The 7,750-nt window shown below is 38.8% G+C and overlaps 1 pseudogene; it reads right to left on the bottom strand.

Moving 5' to 3' along the window:
* Window positions 1-2,054: 2,054 nt before the first annotated feature.
* LOC143655519 (actin-related protein 2/3 complex subunit 2 pseudogene) lies at window positions 2,055-6,315 on the bottom strand (annotated as a pseudogene).
* Between the last annotated feature and the right edge of the window lie 1,435 nt (window positions 6,316-7,750).

Genomic DNA, 7,750 nt, shown 5'->3' with positions numbered 1-7,750 from the left:
TTCTAGGCTCTTGATTCTTTTTCACGGGTCTGTTTTTCAGTCCCTGTGCCAACACCACAGAGACTTGTCAAAGGAAGCTTTATACATTTTGGTATTGAGGAGGACAAGTCCTGTGGCAGTGCTTCTCGTCTGGGGCCTTTGCATTCAGATAAATGTTAGAAACAGGGAGTCAAATTAAAAAGCAGCATAGCCCCTGTGGGACTTTCTTTGGCATTGCCTTGAATTTATAGGTTAATTTGGGGAGAAATGATGTCATTACAATACAGAGTTTTCTAATCCATTCCTTTCCATTTATTTGGGTCTTCTCTACATTTCTCTCAATAAGATTTTATACTTTTTTCCACATAGGTTTGTGCATCTTTCATTCTCTGTATTCTGCGACACTTGATATTTCCTGATGCTGTTGTAAATAGTTCTTTTTCAAATTTCATTTTCTCTTTGTTGCTGGCATATAAAATTGACTTTGTTTTTAAGAACTTTCCAAAGCTCCTTATTAATTTTAATAATTTATCTCTAGTACATCTGGACTTTCTATGAGCACAGTCATAACATCTGCATGTATAGAAGTTTTATTTTCATCTTCTAATCTGTAAGCATTTTGTTTCTTTATCTTGCTCCTTGGAGAAGGTTAGCAACCCCTTTCCACCCTGTAAAATGTTGATTAGAACTGGTGATAGTATCCTTTCCTTTTTTCCTAATTTCCAAAGGAAAGCCTTAAGAATTTTACCAATAAGTATGATTATTTTCAGTACTTTTTTCTTCCTTTCCTGTAAATTCCTTAATCAGATAAACGGAGTCCCCTTCTATTCCTATTACTCAGAGAGTTTATTTATTTTTAACAATGAATGAATGTTGGATTTTATCAAACACTTATTCTACCCTTTGAGATGGTGACATTATTTTTCTCCTTTAATCTGTTAATGAGGAGCATTAGATTGATTTCATAATGCTAAACTTACCTGCAATTCTGACACGAATCCAACTTGCTCATGCAGTTTATACATTTGTACATTGCTGAATTCTGTATTTGAATATTGTATGTGATTTTTGCCTCTATGGTTATAAAATGAGATTAACAGCAATTTTACTTTCATATTCTGTTCCCAGGGCTTTGATATCACCTAAATACTTAAATTTGATAATATAATGCTTTTTAAAAGAATCATATGATCTTTTAAATGATTATAGTAGATATCATGCTATTTCTTTTTCTTTCCTGATATTGATTATTTATACCTTTTCTTGTTTTTTCTAGATGAGTCTTGCCTGAGTTTTATCAATTTTATTAAACAATTTTTTTTTACTTGATTGACCCTTTTGTATTGCTTATTTCTTATACTTTCTTTGGGCTTAGTTAGGCCATTATTTATAAGCCTTTCTCCATTTATATATATATATATATATATATATCCATAACTTTTTCTCTATGTACTGCTTGAGAGCATTACTAAGTTTTTATGTTATTCTTTCCTTATCATTTACTTAAAATAGTTCCAGATTTCCACTGTGATTTCTTCTTTTATTCATGCCTTATTTAGAAATGTATTTTGTAATTTTCAGGCACTTAGTGATAGTTTTAGTTATTTCAAAATTTCTTTTGTATCTAGTCCAATTGCATTGCGGTAAGAGAAAATATCTGATATGATTTCAATCCTTTGAAATATTGTTAAGAATTTCTTAATGGCCCATTGGTCAATTTTTGTGAAAGTTTCAAGTATGCTAGAAGAAAATATGTATTCCATAGTTTTTGGGTAAATTGTTGCCCATTAGCTCAAATTTGTTAATTATGTTGTTCAAATTATCTATCTCCTTACCAAGTTTTTGCTTGCTTATTCCTATTAATTACTGTTGTAGTATTTCCAAGTATGATTGTGGATACATGTATTACTTTTTATGGGTCTATCCATTTTGCTTTAAATATGTATATCTTTAAAAAATATATATATATACTAAAAAATATATATATATATATATTTTTTTTTTTTGCATGGGCAGGCACCAGGAACCTTGTTTTTTTTTTTTAAGATAGAAAGATTTTCTTTATTAATGACCCCAACCGTATTTCTTTAGATACAGGAGTTTTGAACTCAAATACTTGGAAGAAAACAAGTTAAGATTGCATTATCCTGCAACTCATTACCAGTAACATATTGCAAAGCAAAAGAGCTTGGGAAAGAGGGTGGAAGGGAAGGGAGTGAGGGAGGGAAGAAAAAAGAATTAAGTTGATCAAGTGGAACTATTCTTTGTATTTTTTTTTTTTAATTCTTGGGAACTATGAAGTCCTTGCAAGCACAGCTCGTTTCTGCAGATTATTTTCCAAATGTGTACAAAATGGAACCAAAACGGAGAATTCCTTAAGAACCTGAAGAGGTGCAACATTAAAAGCTACGATTATCCAGTAGCAAGTGTTCCAGCCTTCAGCTGCCAGCTACTTCCTTCTTCTGTGCCCAACAGTTAGCGGGATGAAAACGTCTTCCCCGTGATTGTTTTCATTTCTTTTTTCTCAGCATCTGGGCGTGCACAGTTCAGCACCTTAAGGAAGTCAGATGTTTTTGCCCGCATACGTGTGTGAATATAGGCCTTAGAGCACTTGATGTGATAGTGCAGGTAGTCTCGAAACGTGTGAATCAGGTTGATGGTGTTGTCTCAGGCATTGGCATTGGTATGGCGAGGGAACAGCACAAAAGTAATATAGCCAATGTTGTCACCCACAGCGGCATCTGTGTCTTTCAGCTCCAGAGGTGGTTCCCTGTGGCTGAACAGGACCTGTGGGGCTGTGGGGCTGGCTCTGCGTCCTTCTTTGAACTCCTGCATAAATACCTTTCCAATGACCACATCGCCGTCATCTTTAAACACTGTGCTGAAGACTACCGTGACTCTGTCCTTTCTGGACTCAACATACATGGTGTCATCATCCCCTATAAGGGATAACTGCCCTGTTCTCTCCTTCCTTGCCCTCTTCTTGGAACTGGAAGTATTTCTCAAAGACAGAGGCAAAACAATTTCGTTTCAACATGCCAGCCTGATGCACAGTTGAATTCTTGGATGCAGGGAGATTTTCAAGGTCATATAGCAAAGAGACATTGTATCCTGATTCTGGATTTACCAAGAAACTCCCGTACACCCTCTTTAATAACTCGTCAGCACCATGTGCCTGAAGTTCCTTATAGAATTTCAAAGAAATACTGACCATCACTTTTGTTTTGTCTCCATTAGGATTTGAAATATGATAGAGGACCCCATCAAAATCTGCAAATGTTCCTTCTACTGCTTCTGGTTTGTTTCCGGCGGCGGCGTTCTCGAACTTGAGCGCAAGCGTCTCCTCGATGATGCGGTTGTTCCCTCCGGCAGGTTCATGGCAGCGGCTGGTCCCCGGAGCCTGAACCCGCCTGCCGAGCCGCCGCCGCCGCCGCCGCCTCACCCCAGGAACCTTGTTTTAGTGATCACTTCATCATTTCATCACTTCATCGTTAAGGAATGACCCTTCTATCTCGAGTAATGCCTTTTTGACTTCTTATATTAGTGTAGCAGCAGAAGCTTCCTTTTGGTTGTAGAACAAAAGATTGTTGGAACATGTTTGTACTTATTTTACTTTTCACCATTCTGTGTTCCTATTCCTACATCTTCTTTATGTGTGTTCTTAAGTTGTGCTTTGTTTTAATTCAGATTGATAACTATTATCTTTTAATTGAACACTTACTTCATTTACATTTAGTATAAATACTGAGATATTTGGGGTTAAATCTACTATCTAATTTTATGTTTTGAATGTGTCCCATATATTTTATGATTAATTTCTCTTCTTTATTGTCTCTTTTCAAAATCATTTTTTATTATTCCTTTTCCCCCTTACTAGTTTCAATTTTATGCGCTCTGCTTCTATTTTTTAATGGTCACCCTAATGATTATAAAATAGATCCATAACTGTCACAATCTGACACTGTCAGCATGATTAGCCTCTTCCCAGATAATCCAAGACATTGGAACTCCTTGATTTACCCCTTTTGAGTTATTTTCTAGGTGTGTTCACTGCTTGTACTCTAGAATCTTACACAATATTATTCATTTCTTAAACAGAATGATCATTTAGACTTACAAATATCATTTATCACTTTCTTTGCCCTTCATTCCTTCCCTCATCTCTCACCTTCCACACGGAATCATTTCCTGCCACCAGAAGTATATTCCTTACTAATTCCTCCCTCCTACACCATTAACAAATGATGTCAAGGCAAATGTGCCCTTCGGTGCTGGTTTACCTCTTTGGATTCTCATTTTCTCTCCAGGTGTTAGCCTGGTGATTTCCCATTTCTGTTACTTCTTTGATGCTTTCAAAAGAAGATATTTATATTTTGAGCATCTGTTTTTTCTGTACTCAGTGGAAGGATAGTCCAAGTGATCTAGTCTGTCATTGCTATTACTGGAAGCTACTAGTATTTCTAAGCCTGGTTACAGGAAATGAGGCTAGACTGGTCTTCTGCTTGCAGAGACTAGCGCTGAGTTTTGTCGGTAAGACAGGATCACCGAGTAGCTCCTGCAATCAGGGTCTGTCCTAACTGCCAGGGCAGGTACAGAAACGAATGCGATGGCGCACCTCTCCTGAAGGCCCCCTGGGAGGGGCTTGGGAGCGAACACAGATCCTTGAGCACGATGCCAATTACCGAGTGAGATGATCCAGAAGGTTCACGTGGGCGCTCGCTTCTGCCTGGTGACGTCCGAGAAGGAGCCATTTAAAAACTGAGTCTTGAGAGATGGACATGATAGGTACATTCTTGATTGGAGAAACAGAGAGAACGTGGCGCGCACATGGTGAATCCCTGGGAGGAACGCAGCGCATCCCATTGGACTCACTTAGACGTTTCATCCTCTCGTGTCTTCTTTCTGTCTTTATCGCAGTAGCAGTCATGGGCATAAGTCTGAGGGAGAACTCACTCTGAAATGCATTTGACTGAGTTCTGGGAATGTATTTGACTGTGCTCTTGAAATCATAAACCCCAGAGAGGGCTCTGGATGGCCAGGAGAGAAATGAGGTGTGTTGGCACATGAGTGAGAGCAGGGGGGAGGACCGGTCCGTATTTCAAAACCAAATGACATTTCTATAATCTATTAACTGGCTGCCTCAAGTGTCTTAAAAGCTGATTCAAAAAGGCATATTTAAAAGGGTTTATTTTCCCCATAGTCTGTGAGAAACGCATCTTCGTGGGCCTTTGAGGAATGTTAACTCACGCAGAGCACCCCCAGCTGTGTTTACTGTGACAACGTTTCTAGGAAGAGACCGAGAGCCTGACTCATCCTGCAGTTGGCAACCTGAGACTTCCTAAAAGACACATGTAGGGCGGGAAGTTTGCAGACAGGCTTTGCATTTTGAAGTCTAATTGCTACTGGAGCAGCAGCTTCTACTGGCTGGCATTAAAGGCTTATCTTCTTAGACCTAGAATTATGTTAGATACGTTTTAAAATTTTTATTGTGGTACCATATGTACAACCTAAAACTTCCTATTTCAACCACTTTCAAATGTATAGGGGTGTGAGCTACATTCAGATGTTATGCTAGTTTTACTTTTTAAACCCCCAAATAGCAGATGTTTTTCACGTTCATGTTTAATAAAATTTGCCAACCTATTTTACCAATTTCTGTTCTTACCATTTTTTCTTTTTATCTCATGATTGCCTTTGATAAAATTTTTACTTAACATCTGTCTGTGGTAAACTCTTGTTCTAGGTGCTCTACCTTAGAAGAATTCAGTTTTCTCCCGGCTTAGTTGTCGCTGATGAGAAGTCTATGGTTAGTCTGTTAATCTACCTGCTTGGGAAACTTTTCTTCTAGTATTTCTTTAGTATTGCTTCAATTATGGTATCTCCTTAAAGAGATGAAAGTAAGTTGTTTTGCTATCTTCTGACTTCCATATTCAACATCTTTGAAAAGTTGTTTTCATCTTTTTTCTTTTCCTCTGAATACACAATTATTTTATTTCTGGTTCCATCAGTTGTACTCTGAGACACTTGTATTGAAGTGATAACTTCTATCAGTCCGCATTATTGATGTCTATTGCTGCATAACAAATCATCCCCCAAATTTAGCACTTTGAAACAACAACCATTTTATTATGCTTGTAGATTCTTTGGGTCAGGAATTGAGGCAGGGCACAGCAGGGTGCCTTGTCGCTTCTGCAGTGTGCCTGGACCCTCAGCCTGGAAGCGCTGAATGGCTGGGGTTGACTTAAATGGCTTGAGGCTAGGATCTTCGGGTCCACTAGCCGGCTGGGATGAATCAGTGGCTATGCCAGTGTAGGAGACCTGGGGCGATCGGTCCATGCTGACTGGGCGTGGTAGCCTCCAGCGGGCTGGACTTCTTACACTGCCTCTCGGGGTTTCCTCTCTCGGGCGCAAGTCCCTAGTAAGCTAGGTGGGGGCCCATGGCCTTTAGGACTTAGCTCTGAAAGTCACGTAGTATCATTTCCAACACATACTAACGGTCGAACTCTGTGCTGTTCCGTATGGCAGGTATTAGGAATATGTGACTAAGAGCACTTGAAATGTGGCTCATTTCAACTGAGAGGTGCTGTTAGTATAAAACACACTCTGGATTTCAAAGCCTTGGGATTCACTGTATTTTAGGTTTACTGAATGTTGAAATGAGAATATTTTGGATACATTTGGTCAAATAAACTCTATTATAAAATAAATTTCACCTGTCCCTTTTTACTATTTTTCTGATATGGTTACTAGAAAAATTTCTGTTACACTTGAGGCTTGCATTCCAGATATATCAGACAGCACTGGACCAAGCACACATTTGGATTTTAAAAAGGAAGGACCTAGACTGCCACTCTCAATAGCAGGAGCGCCAAAGAATTTGCCATTGAAAACGTGGGTCATGTTTTAAACCATCTCACAGTGTTTTTCATTACTGGTTAGTGTTCCTCAACTCACTCATTTGTTTTTTTTTCTTCCTATTTCCTTTTTATGTCTTTTTATTTGCTTCATCCTTTTGTCTTTTCATATAAATCTTCTCTCTCCCTAGAACTTTCTGCTCCAGCTTCATAAGGCTACCTCTTCTCCCCATTTCTTTTGAGAATGAATTCAGTATTTTCTTCTGAGGATGCCTTTCAGAATGCACCACGCCCCTTTATCTGCTCAGCTGTTGTCTAAGGTTTGCAGATTTTGCCTGGAAGTAGAAAAATGCCCAATGGATCAGAATGGCCTCCATTCTTCTTCTGGAGCAGACATTGGCACTAAAGAAATGTCTGCCCATTGGTTGGCTGGCTCTAGACCTCCGGGCTGTAGACAGATGAAAACAGAATTTCAAAGTGCAGGCTTGCCTTTCACCATGTCTCTGCTCCATGAAGGCTGAGTGAGCAAGGTGTGCCCGGAACTGAAATGAACATGAAAGTCCATTGGCTTTGAAATTTCTTCAGCTTCTCTTCTTCAAGGTTCTGGAATCGGATTATTAATTAGTCAGTCAGGCAAGCTGTCGTCTTGTTTTTGCATTTGACTGTATTTTAAGAAGACATTGAGAAGCAATATTGGGAGTTCTAGCCAGATAGCATTTTGTACCGGAATTCAGGGTAGGTTTTTTTTTTTTTGAATGTTGTATGGCGTGTGTCACATTTTCGTTCTTTTTTCATGTGAGTATCCCATTATTGCAGCACCATTTGTTTGTTGGCTTGTTTTTTTTTTTTTTTTTGGGGGGGTGGGGAGTGCATGGACCGGGAATTAAACCCGGGTCTCCTGCATGGCAGGTGAGAAT

The sequence above is a fragment of the Tamandua tetradactyla genome, chromosome 14 (assembly GCF_023851605.1).
Source record: "Tamandua tetradactyla isolate mTamTet1 chromosome 14, mTamTet1.pri, whole genome shotgun sequence".
NCBI classification, from domain to species: Eukaryota; Metazoa; Chordata; class Mammalia; order Pilosa; family Myrmecophagidae; genus Tamandua; species Tamandua tetradactyla.
Note: the sequence above shows the minus strand (reverse complement) of the source record. Positions and strands in the feature narration are given on the sequence as shown.